At 45.8% G+C, this 20,548-nt stretch overlaps 8 non-coding genes and 1 pseudogene across 8 annotated transcripts; 2 read left to right on the top strand and 7 right to left on the bottom strand.

The window, feature by feature from the left end:
* Positions 1 to 346: 346 nt before the first annotated feature.
* On the bottom strand, positions 347 to 488 carry LOC138230849 (U4 spliceosomal RNA). Its single transcript, XR_011186443.1, has one exon. It is a non-coding gene; the product is annotated as a U4 spliceosomal RNA (small nuclear RNA).
* Positions 489 to 1,781: 1,293 nt separating this feature from the next.
* On the top strand, positions 1,782 to 1,900 carry LOC138230994 (5S ribosomal RNA). The gene has a single exon (XR_011186579.1). It is a non-coding gene; the product is annotated as a 5S ribosomal RNA (ribosomal RNA).
* A 635-nt stretch (positions 1,901 to 2,535) lies between these two features.
* Positions 2,536 to 2,699, bottom strand: LOC138230794 (U1 spliceosomal RNA). The gene has a single exon (XR_011186398.1). It is a non-coding gene; the product is annotated as a U1 spliceosomal RNA (small nuclear RNA).
* A 1,765-nt stretch (positions 2,700 to 4,464) lies between these two features.
* Positions 4,465 to 4,583, top strand: LOC138231008 (5S ribosomal RNA; annotated as a pseudogene).
* Positions 4,584 to 7,308: 2,725 nt separating this feature from the next.
* Positions 7,309 to 7,390, bottom strand: trnas-cga (transfer RNA serine (anticodon CGA)). Its single transcript has one exon. It is a non-coding gene; the product is annotated as a tRNA-Ser (tRNA).
* Positions 7,391 to 8,779: 1,389 nt separating this feature from the next.
* Positions 8,780 to 8,861, bottom strand: trnas-gcu (transfer RNA serine (anticodon GCU)). Its single transcript has one exon. It is a non-coding gene; the product is annotated as a tRNA-Ser (tRNA).
* Positions 8,862 to 9,457: 596 nt separating this feature from the next.
* LOC138230952 (U5 spliceosomal RNA) lies at positions 9,458 to 9,571 on the bottom strand. The gene has a single exon (XR_011186540.1). It is a non-coding gene; the product is annotated as a U5 spliceosomal RNA (small nuclear RNA).
* Positions 9,572 to 9,964: 393 nt separating this feature from the next.
* Positions 9,965 to 10,078, bottom strand: LOC138230967 (U5 spliceosomal RNA). The gene has a single exon (XR_011186555.1). It is a non-coding gene; the product is annotated as a U5 spliceosomal RNA (small nuclear RNA).
* Positions 10,079 to 13,375: 3,297 nt separating this feature from the next.
* LOC138230860 (U4 spliceosomal RNA) lies at positions 13,376 to 13,517 on the bottom strand. Its single transcript, XR_011186454.1, has one exon. It is a non-coding gene; the product is annotated as a U4 spliceosomal RNA (small nuclear RNA).
* Positions 13,518 to 20,548: the final 7,031 nt, after the last annotated feature.

The raw sequence follows: 20,548 nt of genomic DNA, 5'->3' as shown, positions 1-20,548 counted from the left end.
GCGAACGCTGCAGGACATCGCACAATCTCTTTTGAATGGGGACAAACGATTTCTTATGGGGCGCAGTAAGTACAGACGTTTAAAATGCTCCACTCATGCCGACGATGCAGCATGAAGAAGCGCAACCTAACGTTTGACAGACAAAAGCCAGGCGCCGCTATGAGCAATATGAAATCATACTGACAGCACACGGCGTTTCGCGCTGACACAAAAGTAATCTCGACAGACGCTGTTCTCTGCATAAAGCTGAAAGAGCTAAAGAGCGTTCCTGTTGACACGTAACAAGCTCGTTTCTTTCTACCATGATATCACCGTGACCAAATCTGTCTTTAAACACCTTGCTCAGTCTCTGACAAGACTGTCAAAAATTGCTTTCGCAGATTGTATTGCAAACCGGCGGAAGCGGGGTATTGGGAAAAGTTTTCAACTAGCAATAATCGCGCCTCGGCTAAACCTCACAGGCTACGATACTGCCACTGCGCAAAGCTGACGGTTGCCAGGCAACCGCGGGGATCCTATGGAAATCGTTATCGATCGTCTCATGGCATGTCGTTGCTATAACGCTTCATATTTGTCGTCTTCTTCTTCTTCTAGCTTGAGGTTTTGAAGAATTTCATGACAGACAAGGGCTCCGTTGGGAACAAAGGGCGTTGTGAGAAAACCGTTGCTTATTTTCAGCAGCAGAAATACAACCCTTTAAATACAAGATGACAGAACAATGACGAAGGGCATGCCGGGAGGAACTCATGCACTACAGAGGAAAGGGGGCGGGCACGTACAGTTCACATTCAAGCCACAAGTACTCTTCTTGGATGTTGCACAAACAAATCCTAACGTCTTGAAAGCATTGCAGCATGTTTGTGTCCCATTTCCCGTGGCTGCGGGACGACTGACACGAACGGACAAACACAATCTGTGGCGTTCAGCGTGACATAGTCTTGCAGGCATCGTGCTGTCTCACTGCAATATTATACCGCTGGAGGAAACAGTCCATCTGGCCATGAAACTCATTTGAACGTCTAGCTACAGCAACTAACAATATCATGATTTATTCAGGATGTGTGGAATCAGCACGTCCCGGAGACAGCTTCCGAAATCGTGAGCATTCTCTGGTGGTAGGGGCGTTCAAGATGGCGCTCAGGTGGGAGGTAAAGTTTAGTGGTTGGGGAGTTTTTTTGAGTTTTTCATGACCTGAATGTTAATTTTTGCTTTTTTTGACTACAGAAAAATAAGGACTTAACACTAGTTGTTTAAACTTCAGTTTTAATTGAAAGAAAAAAAAAACGATTTTTTTTTAGGTTTAAAAAGTCCGATATGAGTAACACTGGGAAAAGAAAAGAGAGTGCTGGGTCTTCGAAGGAGAACTCTAAGATACCTCAATCGTATATGTATAGCACTACAAAAAAATCGATGGCAACTAAAGGGAAAAGTGAAGCAGCTGCAGGGGCAGCAACAGGGCGGAGGCGCCGCGCGCCCGGCCGACGTGTTGGACCGGTGCGCTTTACGTGCTGAAATAAACACGCGACAGCCCCAAAATGTTTCCAGAGTGCTGTGCACTGAAGACTTGGCTGGTGCTCCTCTGTGCAGATTGTTGGTGCTCCTCCAGTGCGGGACGAGCCAACACAAGGGAGCGCATTCGCCAACATCCAGGCACGCAATGCGATTTGGAAAGCAGCTCCTTTCCAAAGAGTTGCACACGAACGATCCTTCAGTCCCGCTCGGGGGGCACGGAACCCCCGCCACACACAGCTTCAAGTAGCGAGTCAGGCGCTGGGGCTTTCGCTTACGGCCACACCACCCTGAACACGCCCAATCTCGTCTGATCTTGGAAGCTAAGCAGCGTCGGGCCTGGTTAGTACTTGGATGGGGGACTGCCCGGGAATACCAGGTGCTGTAAGCTTTTGCTCTCCCGGCCAGCAGGGGTCGCCGTTGGTGCCGTAGGCTTTGGGAGGAAAACCTGCAGGATGGAAAGGTGATCTATAGCCTCATCTCTAGAGATGTTTTGTTGCTGTGGCATGTGTGTGACCCATATTAAAAAAAAAAACCCGTCTGTAAAACGAATATCGAAGCTGCCTCTAAATCTGCAAATGAAGATGAGTCGATAAACCACTCGTTTTTCGTATAACTAGACATATATTCATTTGTTACCGATTTCATTCATTGAGCACGGATACAATAGAGGTACAGCCATTCACTGTTTGACATGTCTGCACTGGTACAGAACCGAGCAATCAGAAAACGGGTGAAACTGTCTTTAGACTCAGCATACAGTACCGAGGCCCCCCATGACCAAATAAAGGCTAACCTCGATAATCAGCCTAAAGAACGCAGACTACAGCAAAACGACTGACTTTGAAAAGGGAATGAACGTCCGGAAGGAGTAGTGGAACTAGCTTGAGATGCTTCTCCGGACCCCTAACTAAAAGCCAGCGAGAACCAGCAGCGGCGTCCACTCCTGTCGAACCGGGATCCTTCCGCAGCCACGCAGCTCGTGGTGTCTTAACCCTCCCGTATCTGATTTTGGACCAAGCACATCAGGGGAGAGCGCGAACGCAGTCCCCCACTACCAGAAATTATGCAGTCGAGATTCCCACATTTGGGGAATTCGCAGGGGTCAGCACAGCCGGAGTGCAATGGCCGAGCCTCGCCCTGGGTGAACCTCCTTCTTGATCAAGGTATCTCCCCTGCCAGGTAAGTATGAGTTAAACAGGCCCCTGCAAGCGGCCCGCACCCACAGCACAAATCGCGCAGCCTAGGCCACCTCCTCGCCCCGCACGCCACCGCCTCCTGCTGGGCCCACTATTTCACACACTCACACGCCACACTAACACTCAAAAGTGTGGGCAAAACGAGAAAATGAGCGCGCCGTTTCCTACACATCTGCAGTCGCCGTTGCGCATTCGCAGCATGTCCCGGGATGCAATTCGGCCTCATTTGCATAACTCCAGACCGGCAGATCGCCACGCAAGCTCGCGACGTGCGCCTGCCACACACCGAACAAACCTTTTCAGCAATTTCCAAAAAACGGGCCTGCTCGCCTGCCCACAAGGCTCCGTCTCTTACCTGCTCTCCAGAGCCTGCTGCCTTCTGTGCTTTTCTCTCGGCACCGCTGCAGTGCACACAACTCCTGCAGCGGGAGGGGGGGAGAAAGTTCCCGCGCTCCGCCGCAGGGAAGGCTCGCTCCGTGCGCACACGTCCTTTCGATGCCAGTCCAACAAGTGCTCCGCATTAGCTGCGTCGGGGCTCCGGCGTGTCGCACCTCACCTCACCTCGCACTGCCCCCTCCTTGAATGTCTGCCGCTGGGCATGCCCCACTCTCCTCCGCCTTATCTTATCGCGTGTGAGCACCGACAATGGCCACAATGCCGGGGAATGGCACCTGTAAAGTGTTAATTGGGGCACAGGAACAGCCCGTCTCGTCTCGGGGGGGCCGGCTTCAGAGACAATACAGCAAACACAGCGGGGCGGGGGAAGAAGACGACACCACACATGCGGGTACATTCAGCTCCGGCGGGAACGAGACATTTGTCGGTCTTTTCAAGTGCCGAGAGCCGAGCAATCCTTCACTTGTATCGTTTCTCCCCGGTGACTAGATCTGGCCCTGCGACTCTCGACTGGGCTCACCCCCGGGGCAGCCCAGCAGGTGTGAGCCTGGCCGGCACCCGGATGGGAGATTCCACCCCGGAAAAGCTCCGGTTGCTGCTGCTCCTGCAAGAGGTGTGACTGGGACCAGTAGGGAGCGCTCACCCTGCGGGCTGTGTGGCTCTCTTACGCCCCAGCCTCCTGATGGAGGTCAAACCGAGGTCCCGACCCTCCTTGGCCATTAGGAAACCCCAGGGCGTCTCTCAAAAAGAGACGCCGGGGGTGTCCCTCTGGTGTTAGTGCTCCCCTTTACCCATCAGTCGGGGTCTCCTCCTAATCCCCGTCTCACCTGTAACAATCAATGACGAGGCCCCCCTGTCCGTGAGATTTAGTACTCGCGCAAGAGACCGGGGGCAGAGCGCGAACGCGGTCCCCCGCCCCCCACAAAGTGCGCGCTCCGGGTTCCCTCTCGGGGCCCTGCAACACAGCGGAAGGGCAGCGAGAAGGAGCCTCTTGCTCTGACGCCGCAAGGCCACAAGAGGGCGGAGGCGCCGCGCGCCCGGCCGACGTGTTGGACCGGTGCGCTTTACGTGCTGAAATAAACACGCGAAAGCCCCAAAATGTTTCCAGAGTGCTGTGCACTGGAGGTTTTTGTCTGGTGAAGACTTGCCTGGTGCTCCTCCGTGCAGATTGTTTGTCCTCCTCCAGTGCGGGACGAGCCAACACAAGGGAGCGCATTCGCCAACATCCAGGCACGCAATGCGATTTGGAAAGCAGCTCCTTTCCAAAGAGTTGCACACGAACGATCCTTCAGTCCCGCTCGGGGGGCACGGAACCCCCGCCACACACAGCTTCAAGTAGCGAGTCAGGGGCTGGGCTTTCGCTTACGGCCACACCACCCTGAACACGCCCGATCTCGTCTGAATTTGGAAGCTAAGTAGCGTCGGGCCTGGTTAGTACTTGGATGGGAGTCTGCCTGGGAATACCAGGTGCTGTAAGCTTTTGCTCTCCCGGCCAGCAGGGGTCGCCGTTGGTGCCGTAGGCTTTGGGAGGAAAACCTGCAGGATGGAAAGGTGATCTATAGCCTCATCTCTAGAGATGTTTTGTTGCTGTGGCATGTGTGTGACCCATATTCAAAAAAAAAACCCGTATGTAAAACGAATATCGAAGCTGCCTCTAAATCTGCAAATGAAGATGAGTCGATAAACCACTCGTTTTTCGTATAACTAGACATATATTCATTTGTTACCGATTTCATTCATTGAGCACGGATACAATAGAGGTACAGCCATTCACTGTTTGACATGTCTGCACTGGTACAGAACCGAGCAATCAGAAAATGGGTGAAACTGTCTTTAGACTCAGCATACAGTAACCACTCGGCCACCTCATCTAGGAAACTGGGCTGTCCTGACATGGGTTGGCGCACTCCAGTTGATCTTTTTCTTTTTTTTCCCTCATACTCGAGGGTCATTTTCCTGTTCCACATGCGATTTCAACATTTTCCTTGGGAGATGTCAAGCCAGCAAGCCACTGCTGTGGTTCAGTGGCCAGTGTGGAGTTCAGTGGCCCTGTTGTACACAGAAAGCACATTGAGCTCCTTGGACATGAAAAGTTCCAGATAAAAGCCATTTGTCATCCTTTCTCTTGGTGTCGATGTTGCTATTGTATGTAAAGATGGCAACTTGCTCAGCGAGCAGGCGGAGCACACACCGAATGCAGATGTGTCTGAGTGGTGTGTCCAAGTGGCTGCAAAAGGACAGCACTCCCGGGGCGCCGTGGCTTAGTTGGTTAAAGCGCCTGTCTAGTAAACAGAAAATCCTGGGTCCGAATCCCAGCGGTGCCTTTTTTTGTTCTGTGTTCTCGAACAGAACTGGTCATTATGGACAACCGCATACGTCTAGACTTAATTAATTGCAAGTATTCATTTCCTGTCTTGAACGACTTGTTTTTCTTAAAATGGATGCAACTTGCAAAACATGAAATACAAACCTCGCTAATCAGCGCTCGCGGCTGGCAAAAAAAAAAGAAGTCAGCAATGTTTTTTTCTTTAACCTTAAGCCTGCTAATGGAGAAGAACCTAGTCGCCACATCACATACATCCGTTTCAACGATAAGAAGGTAACAACTATCCTCACTCCAGAGTAAATCTCACGTTGAGGGCATATTTTTTTCCACTTTACCATGAGTCGGGCTCAGCTGCACAGAGGCGAGAGCAGAGCAATGAGGTCAGGGGGATAGGGGAGTCACACGCTGGCGGTTTGAACACGCGGAAGATCACTGAGGGATCCACAGTATGTGGACCCTCCGTGCGCCATCATTCCACACTCCAGACTCTGAATCCTGCCATCCGAGTTAAGATCTCGGCGGAACCTGAGGCGCTGTTCTTTCTTAAAACGTAATCTGGTGAGCATTTCTAGAATCGTACTTGTATAGATGCAGCCTTTAATGTGTTGCTAGGTTAAAATTGATGACTTCTTGTATTTCAGTAGGCAACTGCCCTCTTGATTTCGGATTGAATTTCTTTATTACAGGGGCGCTTTTATGATGACAGAGTCATGTTCAGGTACTTTGCTTGATGGAGGAAGCTCATTTCGGACTCTGTGATCTGCTCACCTGGAAAGGTCTGCTGTACTACTACAAGAGAGAAGTAGAGTCTGGAGGAAGGGACAATTTTATGATGCTTTGGAAGGTAATGTTTTTTTTTTTCTTTGAAATCGAAATGAATCAGAATATCAGTGCAAAAGACAAACTCTTGGTTTGGTTTAAAGAGATATGGTTTTAAAACAGACAAAATGTAGAAAACAGGTGTTTCTCACTTTTGGAAAAGAATGGACCGGGGGTAATATTTTACTAGTTGCAGTGCTAAGCTCACTGGGTTACAGTCCTGCAGTGTCACACCAGGGCCAGTGGTGCAATGGATAATGTGTCTGACTATGGATTAGGAGTTTGGAGGTTTGACTCCTGCCTGGCGCTGGTTGTTTTTAAACACACCAGCCTACTCCCTAAGTAACCTGTGCTACTTACTGCATTGTAATCGTACCCAGTAAGAGATTTCCTTCATGTAAATGAACTGCACCTGACAGCTTTAGAAAAACACCTGGGCTCAGTACGGTGCTGAGAGCTCAAGTTGTACCAATAAACTTGACAGTAAAAGGTTGTAATTAGTCAAGAAATAAAGTCGAACAACAGCTGCGGGTTTGATTCTGAACGTATCAGATTGCAGCACCTTTTACTTCAATTGACAAATGATAGAGATTCGAAGAGAGATCCTTCAGACCAGCAAGCGAACCCACGGCTATTTCGGTTTTCTATCTAGGCAACGTTGGTGTCTGCAATAGCATACATGAAAGCGTGATGCAATTTCTGTGGCTACATTTGTTGCACGTCATGCACAGTAAGAGTGTTTCTAACACCAAATAAAAAGTCAACAATTAGCGATCATGCCTTCTCCTCAGTTAACCCACTGAAACCCTTGCTGTTAACAGTTCTTTAATGCGTGCTTTACGAGCACCTACATATTGTGTCGGTTCTTTCAGTTTTATTCATTAGGTTTTCAAAGGCATAAGTAGAACACCAGAGGTGCGAACGCAAGATGTGTGGTTATCTGAAGAACTCATTTCCATGGCAGCAGGGCCAAGCGATTTAGCGTTTTTATAGTACCAGGAAAGGAGAAACAGCACTTCGCCTTTGCCGCGCAGGCACAAGGAGACGTGCGGCAGACGCCGTAGTCGGTAGGATTCGAACCTGCGCGGGGAGTCCCCAATGGATTTCGAGTCCATCGCCTTAACCACTCGGCCACGACTACAGCGAGTTCGCCCTCGCCGCATTCCTCCTTTAATCTAACACGGAGTGCGACGTGGCTGCGGAAACCTTTTCAAAGTCGCTCTCCGTTAAAAAAAATAAATACCTTTGACAAAATACGTGCCGGCAGATAGACACGCCTCAGAGGGTTTAAGGCTGGCTTCACGTTCAAATGATAAAGTCTCCCCGTCCGGATGTCAAAATGCAGCTTTGGCAGACAGAACAAACAGCAACAAACCACAAATGTGGATAAGGATTTTACAAGCTGCACCACACTGCACTTTCAAAAGCATTTACATTCCTGTTAGACGCAGGAATTGCCTTTGATTTGCGTGCTTACAAACGCCATGGAAAACGAAACAAAACAAAAGCCCTCAGCTCCTGCACTTGATTATAATGCCGTTACGTGTCGAAGCAGGAATTTACGTCATCCTACCACTGCAACACGGGGAATAGAGAGAAATGAGCACACGCTACGAATTGTCTCAATCATTCCTGTTAGACGCAGGAATTGCCTTTGATTTGCGCGCTTACGAACGCCATGGAAAACGAAACAAAACTAAAGCCCTCAGCTCCTGCACTTGATTATAATGCCATTACGTGTCGAAGCAGTAATTTACGTCATCCTACCACTGCAACACGGGGAATAGAGGGAAATGAGCACACGCTACGAATCGTCTCAATCACTCCCTAGAGTCCTAAGGCGCATTGAAGGGTGCACCCCCATCATTAATCGTTGCGCCTCTGTGAAAGGAAAGCTCTTGAGCAGTCTTTGAAACAGCTCGGATGAAACACTTGATTGCTTCCATGTGCATCTGGAGCCCATTTCTTATTTTCACTTCACGCCCATTAAAGCATTTCTAAAACAGGAGATTCGCGCTTGGGAATGCGCCCTGCCTTACAAATAAAACAGGTCTACGGGTCTGAAACCCGCTCCACGGAAAACAGTTCTGTTGCGCTTTTGATCAAAGGGAGATTCGCTGTTCTTACTTTTTGATGACATAACACCCAAAGGGGCTTCTTTGGAGCTGGATTTCAACCAGCATCCTTGGCGGTATCCTTTACAGTCCTCTGTTCGGTCGACAAGGGACAGAAGGGGGCAGCTTTCCTCACACATACAGTGCAATGTACTGTAGTGTTCCCGTTCATTGAATTTGCAGTTCTGCATCAGACCTCTAACCCGTTTCCTTAGCTTGGATTTAAGCCACGAAGCAGGCTTCTACTGTATAAACGTCTAGAGGAATGACAAACTGTGATTCTGAGAGACTGTCAAAAATCGCTTTCTCCGTTTGCGTTGCAAATAAGTGAAAACGCGGTCTCAACCCAGAGCCAACGTTAGCCTACTATACCATGTTCAGCCACCGCTAGAAAATGTACGGCTCTAGTACCGGAGCGACGAGGATGGGATTCGAACCCACGCGTGCAGAGCACAATGGATTAGCAGTCCATCGCCTTAACCACTCGGCCACCTCGTCGAGGAAACTGGGCTGTCCGGACATGGGTTGGCACGCTCCGGACATGGGTTGGCACGCTCCAGATGATCTTTTTCTTTTTTTTCCCTCGTACTCGAGGGTCATTTTCCTGTTCCACATGCGATTTCAACATTTTTCTTGGGAGATGTCAAGCCAGCAAGCCACTGCTGTGGTTCAGTGGCCAGTGTGGAGTTCAGTGGCCCTGTTTATTATGCCTAATAAACAGGAGATCCTGGGTGATCCTAGATGATTGCAAGCCGTACAGCCTCCGCCATGCTTCCCAGGTGGGATGAGGTTTTGGAGTTGGTATGCAGTGTTTTGTTATCTCCAAACATAACGCTGTGCACATTTACCAACAAGTTCAGCTTTTGTCACGTCTGTCCACAGAACATTGTTCCAGAAGTTGCTCTGGAACATCCACGTGGTCTTTAGCAAACTTGAAAGGGGCAGTGGGGGCAGACACTTCCCGCCCCCCAAAGAAAAGAGCGCCAATCAGACAGGCGGAGACCAAGGACTCGCAGAGCAGACAACCACAATCACCATAACAAGAGCGATTGTGAGCGGTTTTGTTTTCTCTCTTTGACCAGCCCAGCTGCGCCCCACCCGAAAGCAGGGAAGCAGAAAAATTGCATGGAACTCATTCATGCTCCTCTCCACGGAAATCTTTAGTAAAAGGCAAAAGATTTGTATGAAATGAATAGAAACCAGAGTGCGTGGCTGCACAGCTTCAGGAGCCCAGGCCACCTTCAAGGCCTCTGCCCTGCCGGTCGTGGTTGGCAATGCACCTGGCCTTACAAACGAGCCAGTGGGGTCCGTTCAGCTCCGGGCTCATCGCCTGCGGCTCTCGGCTTGCGGGCGTGCCCAATCCGTGCGATAACTCGGAAAACACCCGGCCACACTGTGCCGGAAACGACGCACTCTGGGAAGCCGCTTTGCAAAGCGAGGTCCCAAGATCCCCTGCGGCCGGACACTTCCCGCCCCCCAAAGAAGAGAGCGGCAATCAGACGGGCAGAGACCGAGGACTCGCAGAGCAGACAACCACAATCGCCATAACAAGAGTGATTGTGAGCGGTTTTGTTTTCTCTCTTTGACCAGCCCAGCTGCAACCACCCGAAGGCAGGGAAGCACAAAAATTGCACGGAACTCATTCATGCTCCTCTCTACGGAAATCTTTAGCAAAAGGCGAAAGATTTGTACGAAATGAAGAGAAACCAGAGTGCGTGGCTGCACAGCTGCAGGAGCCCAGGCTGCTTTCAAGGCCTCTGCCCTGCCGATCGTGGTTGGCAATGCACCTGGCCTTACAAACGAGCCAGTGGGGCCCGTTCAGCTCCGGGCTCATCGCTTGCGGCTCTTGGCTTGCGGGCGTGCCCAATCCGTGCAATAACTCGGAAAACACCCTGCCATACTATGCCGGAAACGATGCACTCTGCTACAATATGATTGCTACATATCTGCATTTGTTGGTTTTTAAGGAGTAAGAGTGCAGGGAGTTTAAACCTGCGATCCAGTGTGTTGAAGTATTTCACAACACTACCCCTAGCACATCTGGAAATAAATCCTCATAATGATTATTGCCCTGGGCATGTACCATAAAATCAGTGAGCATATATATATATATAACTGTGTTGAAGCTAGAGACACAGAATAACTGCAAACACATCCTAAATACAGTGTTCCTGCACCTTTGACCTCATCCAGAATGTATCCTTTTTTGAAAGGGATTGCTGTCAGAATGCACAACTGAATCCCAAACAGAATCTCTAGTCAAATATGATCATTTGTGAAACAGGCAAATGAGTCTCTCAGGTGCCCATTGCTCATTTTCCGACACATTTATGCAATACTTTCACCATGCATTGAGCAATAGGGATTAAAGACACCACAGGTAAAGTTTTCGCGTTGAGCAATAGGGATTAAAGATACCAGAGGTAAGGTTTAAAAGTGATTCTGAGGTGTAACACATCAGCTAGGCATCTGAAATGCGGGGTTTGAGAGCCCTTCAGGGAACACCGTACCTTAAAGGTACCAGAAGTCCACTAGTATAAGCATTAAGTCACTGTCACCCCTGTTACAATGTGATTGCTACATATCTTCATTTCTTTGGTTTTTAAGGAGTAAGAGTGCAGGGGGTCTAAATCTGAGATCCAGTGTGTTGAAGTATTTCACAACACTACCTGTAGCCCGTCTGGAAATCAATCCTCATTCTGATTGTTGCCCTGGGCATGTACCAATAAATCACTGAGCATATATATATATAGCACTGTGTTGAAGCTAGAGACCTGTATGTATAATATGATGCTAAAATGTTATTTTCACATATATTAATGTAATAAATGATTGCTTATGCTTTATAAACAAATCTAATTAAAATAAAAGCTTACGTTTTGTATTTATCTTGTACCATAGAACATGATTTTCTTTGTATTTCAAGCCCACAAAGTGTCCAAATGACGCACTACATAATATAAGGAAGATTATCACATGCATATCGGTATTATCTTTCTTATGAAAATGCATTCCTTTCATTACCTTTTACTTTTTAAAATGAACTCAAATTGTGTATAATGTAATAATTTAAGTAGAATAGATTCTAATAATATAAAGATCCAGTGTATTGCACTGGCCTGGTCAGCCTGGCCTGGTGGATGGTGCACATAGCACTTTCAGTGCTGGAGGTGTTAATGGCGGAGGTGTTGGAGAGTGATAGCTGTGTGGGATGGGTGGGTGAGTAGCTGTCGTGGGTTGTAGCTTTTCCTTTGCAGCTTGTCCTATACCTTCCTCCTGTAGGCGTCCTTGCTCTCTCTCAACTTCTGTTTTAGCTCCCATCATGTAATGATGAACATGATTTACATGATAAAAGGAAGATTATCACATGCATATCGGTATTATCTTCCTCATGAATATGCATTCCTTTCATTACCTTTTAATTTTTAAAATGAACTCAAGTTGTGTATAATGTAATAATTTAAGTAGAATAGATTCTAATAATATAATGATCCAGTGTGTTGCACTACTTCACTGCTTCACTGCTCTATGCCGTCTGGAAATAAATCCTCAGACTACTTACTGCCCTGGGCATGTACCAATAAATTACAGGAGCACATCTATATATCACTGCGTTGAAGCAGGAGACACAATCACTGCAAACATCCTAAATACAGTGTTCCAGCACCTTTGACCTCATCCAGAACGTATAATTTCTCTCAGGGGCCCATTCCTCATTCTCAAGACACATGTATGCAGTACGTACACTATGCATTGAGCAATAGGGATTAAAGACACCACAGGTAAGGTTAGAAGACATTCTGACTATATTCTAAAATATTGGACTCATATTCTTATGATGGCAGACATGATGCTGTGTTTAAAACCGGGGTTAATGGACATTATATGACTGTCAATTCTGTTTTGTTTTGGAGACTCTTGGCTGCCTATGTGGTACAGTGCAGCGTGAAAAAAACATTTTCCAAAACTGTGTCAGCTCAAAAGTTGTAAGAAAACCTTTCCAGCTGCTTTAACTCTCTTCATTTTTGTCATTTAATTGTCTGTCGGCACTATGTGGTAGGGTTGCATGACAACCCATCTCACCACGGAAAGGAACCTAACAGCTTTTGTAAGAGAGGAGAAAGGGACCTGGCCTGTACGGAGATCGAACCCACAACCTTGGCGTTATTAGCACCACGCTCTAACCAACTGAGCTAACCAGCCTCACGACAGCAATCCTCTCTGTGCTGCAAAAAATCGAACTCAGGGAATTTCTTTTGCCCTCCTTTGAATAGAAAGCCGTGTAATTCAGTGTACGGGCTTTCTCGTGCAGTTTCATGGTTCTTGTAACCCAAATCCTACACTGGCGTGAAGTGACCCCCCATTTCACAGCATTTTTCAGCTGATTTAAAATGTACCTAAAGGAGAAGCATTATTGAAGACGATCAATTACCAAGAGCATTTGTCAAAGGTTTTGGTGGTCATTTTTAATGACCACAGAGCGCTGTGACCTCGGTTTTACATCTCATCCAAGAGACAGCGCCCTTTTACAACACAGCGTCTCCGTCACTATGCTGGGGCATTGGGACCCGCACAGACCTCAGGGTGAGCGCCCCCCCGCCGGAACCATTAACACCGCTTCCAGCTGGAAACTTTGTTTTTCCCTGTAGCTCACCCTCATCCGGGTACTGACCTGGCTAACAAATGCTTAGCTTCAGTGGGTTTTCAGTTGCGAGTTGCAAGGGGATGCAAGTGATGGAGCCGCTCGCTGCAAAAGCCACTGTTTTGGCTGGGAATCGAACCAGAGCCTCCCACGTGGGAAGCGAGAATTCTACCACTGAACCATCAATGCTCAGTACCCAGGCCTTCAAAAAAGACGCTTTTTTGGTGCTCTGTTAAAAAAGCGTCGACATTACCTCTTTCAAAAGGCTTCACTTTCCTAGTCAGATTCCAAGGCTCATTGAACCCGGGCTGTTTCCTCCAGCGGTATAGTATTGCAGTTAGACAGCACGATGCCTGCAAGACTATGTCACGCTCTGACGAGACTGTCAAAAATTGCTTTCACCGATTGTATTGCAAACCGGCGGAAGCGGGGTATTGGGAAAAGTTTTCAACTAGCAATAATCGCGCCTCGGCTAAACCTCACAGGCTACGATACTGCCAATGCGCAAAGCTGACGGTTGCCAGGCAACCGCGGGGATCCTATGGAAATCGTTATCAATCGTCTCATGGCATGTTGTTGCTGTAACGCTTCATATTTGTCGTCTTCTTCTTCTAGCTTGAGGTTTTGAAGAATTTCATGACAGACAAGGGCTCCGTCGGGAACAAAGGGCGTTGTGAGAAAACCGTTGCTTATTTTCAGCAGCAGAAATACAACCCTTTAAATACAAGATGACAGAACAATGACGAAGGGCATGCCGGGAGGAACTCATGCACTACAGAGGAAAGGGGGCGGGCACGTACAGTTCACATTCAAGCCACAAGTACTCTTCTCGGATGTTGCACAAACAAATCCTAACGTCTTGAAAGCATTGCAGCATGTTTGTGTCCCACTTCCCGTGGCTGCAGGAGGACTGACACGAACGGACAAACACAATCTGTGGCGTTTAGCGTGACATAGTCTTGCAGGCATCGTGCTGTCTCACTGCAATACTATACCGCTGGAGGAAACAGCCCGGGTTCGATGAGCCTTGGAATGTGACTAGGAAAGTGAAGCCTTTTGAAAGAGGTAAAGCTCTGCACAACGGAATTGAGGGAGAATCTTCCAGGGGATTCTGAGCGGTGTCTGCATACACGCAGTCCGATATGGGTGCTGAAAGCTTGAGCTACTCTTAATGTCATGCTGCCTTTCCCCGGAGTAAATCTGTTACATTGAAAGAATGCTTCTCGCAGGTTCAAAAAGGGACCCTTGAATGTGGACATAAAAAAACAAGAGTTCGCTGGCATTATATGCTAGAAGACACAGACCGGCGCCAGACCGGTAAAATGCCAGATGAACTAGGGATTGGACAGTTTCCAAGTGCTTGTACAATCGATGGAAATGTTCAAATAAATGTGCAAAAGAAATAAACAAAATAATCATTTATTTCTTTATCATATTGGCTAGCTAATGTCTTTGCTAGTGGCTGTGTTTCTGCGTTGGGTAGCAACGGGTGACTGTTCTCAGGCGGAAGATGTAAACAGCTTAATGTTCGTGTTAAATAATTCATTCTATACAGCAATCGCATATTTGGGTACCGTTTCATAAAACTTTCATGCTTAAAATGTTTAGGGAGAAATGGAAGACTGGTGTGTATTTTTTCTTTAAACTACCAAGACCAGCCATACACAGTACAGTTTATGTACATACAGTAATGTTTATGTTCCTAAATTAATATTGTTTATGACCTTCAGATGCGTTATGCTCCTCTTCTTTTTATGCTCAGCTACTAAAATTTCCCTTTAGTGGTAAAATCCATATAAATATTCAAAACTAAGCGGATTAAAATGTGCACAGTAAAGACATTAAATGATTAAATCTTTTCACTACCAACCAATGCACCACGAGTGCCCCTGTCGGTCATTTTGGCCAGCCAAGCACTTACCGCGGTGTCCTCCGGTGCCCTGCAGTGGCTTGTGGGTAGGTTACTGTACCGTGGGTTTTTATCGCGCATTTTGAATGGCTGCATCTGTATGATGTTATATGATGGTTTTTTTTTTCAAATTTTAAATGATCATTTTTCATGGAGCTTTGAAGGGGATAAATTCAGCCTCTTTAGCCAGGCCAGAGCTCCAGGAGCCTGTGTAGGATTTTAGCTTTCTCCCCTTGCAGGCATCGGGCACAGAGGACCTCATGGTTTTCCTAAAAATCTTTTTTTTTTGTATTCCTTGTTGTTCCAAACTTAATTCTAAACACTTTTAATTAGAAATTATATTACAAATAGTGCAAAAAATGACTAATTTCACTAAAAATAATGTAATATAAAACAGATGTTTTTAACTTTATTGTAGTGTTTTAGAAACTAATATGTCTTGAAAAATGGTTATTTTTCACTCCTAGGAATGAAAGCTGTTGTTATATGATGTTTATTTTCAAATTTTGAAAAATCAAAGGATTCTATCTTTCTCCCCTTGCAGGCATCGGACACAGAGAACCTCATGGTTTTCCTAAAAATCATTTTTTATGTTCCCTGGTGTTTCAAACTTAGTTTTAATCAATTTTAATTTGTTATTATGTTAAAAACAGGGTAATAAGTTTCTTATTGGACTATAAATAATGTCATATTGTCTGCTATAAAACTGATGTTTTCAACTCCATTGTAGAGATTCTAGAATCAACCAATAGAGAATTGAAATAAAAAAGGGCATAAGAAGACATTACCAACAACGACCACATGATGGAGATATTGTCCAAAGAGGCAAGAGGGCAAAGCCGCGAAAAGGTAAAATCATTTCTTGAAAGAGATTGCTGTCAGAATGCACATCCGTATCCCAAACAGAATCTCTAGTAAAATACGATCATTTGTGAAACAGGCAAATGAGTGTCTGCTACAATATGATTGCTACATATCTGCATTTGTTGGTTTTTAAGTAGTAAGAGTGGAGGGGGTTTAAACCTGCGATCCAGTGTGTTGAAGTATTTCACAACACTACCCCTAGCACATCTGGAAATAAATCCTCATAATGATTATTGCCCTGGGCATGTACCAAAAAATCAGTGAGCATGCATATATATATCACTGTGTTGAAGCTAGAGACACAGAATAACTGCAAACACATCCTAAATACAGTGTAGTTCAGGTGGGTAGCTGCGTCAGCATGCGTAGGCTGCAAAGGAACAAGTAATAGGTTTATTCCATGCTGAAAAAAAGAAGAAAGAAAACACAACGTTTCGGCCATGGAGCCTTCTTCAGGTGTGAGAGAGACAGGGCAGTAGGCAGAGGTAAAGTAGCGGGAGAACAAAGGTTGGGAGGGTGGAGGAGTGAGAGACGGGAGCAGGGGACAGAAAGAGAGGCCAATCAAGAGGTGTGAAGTCAGAATGGGTGCAGAGAGGTGTGAAATGAATCTTCCAATGAATGGAGAAAATTTAAAAGAACAGTAGTCTGTCATTAAGGGAAGGGAGAATGTGTGATCCTAGCTGCAAAATAATTTTAGTTTCGGTGGTCTTTCTGATGTATGAGTTCCGAAAACCGTTTTTGAGAACACAGACGGAGAGATTAGAGTGGTCGGGGCCGTCAGAGGTGAAATGAGAAACAATGGGCTTGGAGAGATCTTTAATCTTCACAGCCCTGACGTGTTCTCTGAAGTGGTCTCCGAGTCTCCTTCCTGTTTCTCCAATGTAGATGGCTGGACATTTACTGCAAGAGATACAGTAAATGAGGTTGCTGGAAGTACAAGATGCTGTCTGGGTGATCCGGAATTGTCCTGAGGGGCCTTGAATGAGTGTGGTGGTGGCTGTGTACTTGCAGGTGATACAACGAGCTCTGTTGCAAGGGAAAGTGCCTGGTGTGGATGGTTGTTGAGGGCGGTCAAGGGAGCTGTGAACAAGGAGGTTACGCAGATTAGGTGGTCGGTGATATGAGATGATAGGGCGATCAGAAAAGAGGGCCCCAATGGAGGGATCATCCTGTAGGATGGAAAAGTTGTGGTTAATGGTCCTGGGGATAGGAAGTGTGTTAGGGTGGAAAGCACCAAAGGAATGCGGTTGTTACGGCGGGAGTTCCTGATCGGGTTGATGGTCCAGGGGGTGTTTTTGGCTCGGGCAAGGGCCCTGTCAATCACACTGCTGGGGTATCCTCTGTTGATGAAAAATGAGTACATTTCGAGGGCTTGGTTCTCGAAGTCGATGTCATCGCTGCATAGTCGTCGTAACCTAAGGAACTGTGAAAAAGGAAGAGAGTTTTTAGTATGGTTGGGGTGAAATGAGCTGTACAGGAGGTAGCTGTGTGAATCCGTGGGTTTGTAATAAACTGAAGTGGACAGTCGGGGGTAGTTGATAGACAAGTGGATGTCTAGAAACGGAAGAGTGGTGGAAGATATGTTAACCGTATATTTGAGGGACGGGTGGAAGTTGGTGAAATGGTGCAGGAAGAACTCAAGCTGATCGCTGGAGCATGTGGCGGCACCGACGCAGTCATCAATATATCACTTGTAGAGGTCAGGGACATAGCCAGTGTAAGAAGCGAAGAAGCGTTCTTCTACCCAGCTGACAAAAATGTTGGCATAGCTGGGTCCCATTCTGGTGCCCATGGCCACTCCACTGACCTGTTGGTAAAAAAGATTATTGAAAGAGAATGCGTTCAGTGTGAGGACCAATTCTGCAAGGCGTACCAGGGTGTGGGTGGGTGGATCAAGCACTGTGCGTTTGTCCAGCGTGTGCTTGAGGGCTGTAAGGCCGTCATTATGGGGAATGACGGTGTACAGAGATGTGATGTCCATGGTAAAAATGTGGCATTCGGTACCCTGAAATTGGAAATCATTGAAAAGTTGGAGCGCGTGGTTGGTGTCTTTGATGTATGAGGGAAGATCTTCAACCAGCGGTCTCATGAGGCTGTCGAGAAAGGCTGAGATGTAAGTAGTTGGACAGTTACATGTTGATACGATGGGGCGTCCAGGGGTGTCAGGTTTGTGGATTTTGGGGAGGAGGTAAAATTGAGATACCTGTGGATGTTCCATGATGAGCCGGTTCGCCTCCTGGGGGAGCTCGTTACTGCTGATAAGAAGGGAAATGGTGGATACCACTTCCTTTTGGTAGTCAGTGGTAGGGTCCTGTTGGAGAGGGAGGTAGGCAGAAGTGTCAGTTAGTTGTCTAGAGGCTTCAAAGATATATAGATCCTTACCCACACCACAACAGCACCTCCTTTGTCCGCTGGTTTGATGACGATATCATCCCTGTTGCGGAGAGACTGGAGCGCCTGATTTTCTCCTTGGGTGAGGTTAGACCTATGTTTACTGGGTATAGAGAGTGCCTTGGGAGCTTGATTAGTGCATTGGTTGATGAAATAATCAACTGGTGGAAAACGGCCAGAGGAGGGAGTCCAACAGCTCTGTTTGGGATTAATGTTGTTAATGACATCAATAACCGGGTTATAAAGGAACAAGTAACAGTGTTCCTGCACCTTTGACCTCATCCGGAATGTATCGTTTTTTTAAAGGGATTGCTGTCAGAATGCACAACTGAATCCCAAATAGAATCTCTAGTCAAATATGATCATTTGTGAAACAGGCAAATGAGTCTCTCAGGTGCCCATTGCTCATTTTCAGACACATTTATGCAATACTTTCACCATGCGTTGAGCAATAAGGATTAAAGATACCAGAGGTAAGGTTTAAAAGTGATTCTGAGGTGCAACACATCAGCGATACAGCTAGGCATTTGAAATGCGGGGTTTGAGAGCCCTTCAGGGAACACCGTACCCTAAAGGTACCAGAAGTCCACTAGTATAAGCATTAAGTCACTGTCACCCCTGTTACAATGTGATTGCTACATATCTTCATTTCTTTGGTTTTTAAGGAGTAAGAGTGCAGGGGGTCTAAATCTGTGATCCAGTGTGTTGAAGTATTTCACAACACTACCTGTAGCCCGTCTGGAAATAAATCCTCATTCTGATTGTTGCCCTGGGCATGTACCAATAAATCACTGAGCATATATATATATAGCACTGTGTTGAAGCTAGAGACCTGTATGTAATAATATGATGCTAAAATGTTATTTTCACATATATTAATGTAATCAATTATTGCTTATGCTTTATAAACAAATCGAATTTAAATAAAAGCTTAAGTTTTGTATTTATCTTGTACCATAGAACATGATTTTCTTTGTATTTCAAGCCCACAAAGTGTCCAAATGACGCACTACATGATATAAGGAAGATTATCACATGCATATCGGTATTATCTTTCTTATGAAAATGCATTCCTTTCATTACCTTTTACTTTTTAAAATGAACTCAAATTGTGCATAATGTAATAATTTAAGTAGAATAGATTCTAATAATATAATGATCCAGTGTGTTGCACTACTTCACTGCTTCACTGCTCTATGCCGTCTGGAAATAAATCCTCAGACTGCTTACTGCCCTGGGCATGAACCAATAAATTACAGGAGCACATCTATATATCACTGCGTTGAAGCAGGAGACACACAATCACTGCAAACACATCCTAAATACAGTGTTCCATCACCTTTGACCTCATCCAGAACATATCATTTCTTGAAAGGGATTGCTGTCCGAATGCACATTCAAATCCCAAACAGAATCTCTAGTAATATACGATCGTTTGTGAAACATGCAAATGACTGTCTCAGGGGCCCATTCCTCATTGTCAGACACATGTATGCAATGCTTTCACCGTGCATTGAGCAATAGGGATTAAAGACGCCACAGGTAAGGTTAGATGTCATGTTCTATGATAATTTCTTTCAGCATTAGGGACTAAATATACTAAACGTATGATGCTTAAATGTTATTTTCACATATATTAATGTAATAAATGATTGCTTATGCTTTATAAACAAATCTAATTAAAATAAAAGCTTAAGTTTTGTATTTATCTTGTACCATAGAACATGATTTGCTTTGTATTTCAAGCCCACAAAGTGTCCAAATGACGCACTACATGATATAAGGAAGATTATCACATGCATATCGGTATTATCTTTCTTATAAAAATGCATTCCTTTCATTACCTTTTACTTTTTAAAATGAACTCAAATTGTGTATAATGTAATAATTTAAGTAGAATAGATTCAGGTAGGAAATATAGAGTCATGATGTTTATGGCTGACATCATTTCACATGTGTGAATTTTAAGCTAAGAAATAAAAACATTTACAATGAAGATACCATTGCTTAATTTTTAATGCCTTTAAAAAATAAATACCTCCTGAGAATAATTTGCCACTCCCAGATCCTTGGTAAGGTACTGTTTGAATCCAATCAGGAGAGGAGCATCCAGGGAGTGCTTTCTATAGAGTCCAGCTTGGGCCACTCTCTTCCGGCCTGCTGATACTTTTTAACTACTCAGGGCCTGTAAGGATATAAAACACCGGCTTAAACATTTTATACCTATAAGACAAATTAGAATTTTAGTAAAAAAAGATACATCTGAAAAATAAAAAGTCTTACTGCTGATAGAGTTCTTCAGAGCTCACATCTTTCCCTTCCTTATCCGCTTCTGTTTCAGTTTCTAGAGGAGCCTCTGGCATCTTTTCCTCCTGGACA

Source organism: Lepisosteus oculatus, unplaced genomic scaffold (genome assembly GCF_040954835.1).
Source record: "Lepisosteus oculatus isolate fLepOcu1 unplaced genomic scaffold, fLepOcu1.hap2 HAP2_SCAFFOLD_52, whole genome shotgun sequence".
NCBI lineage: Eukaryota > Metazoa > Chordata > Actinopteri > Semionotiformes > Lepisosteidae > Lepisosteus > Lepisosteus oculatus.
The sequence above is the reverse complement of the archived record's forward strand: the minus strand, read 5'-3'. Positions and strand labels throughout refer to the sequence as shown.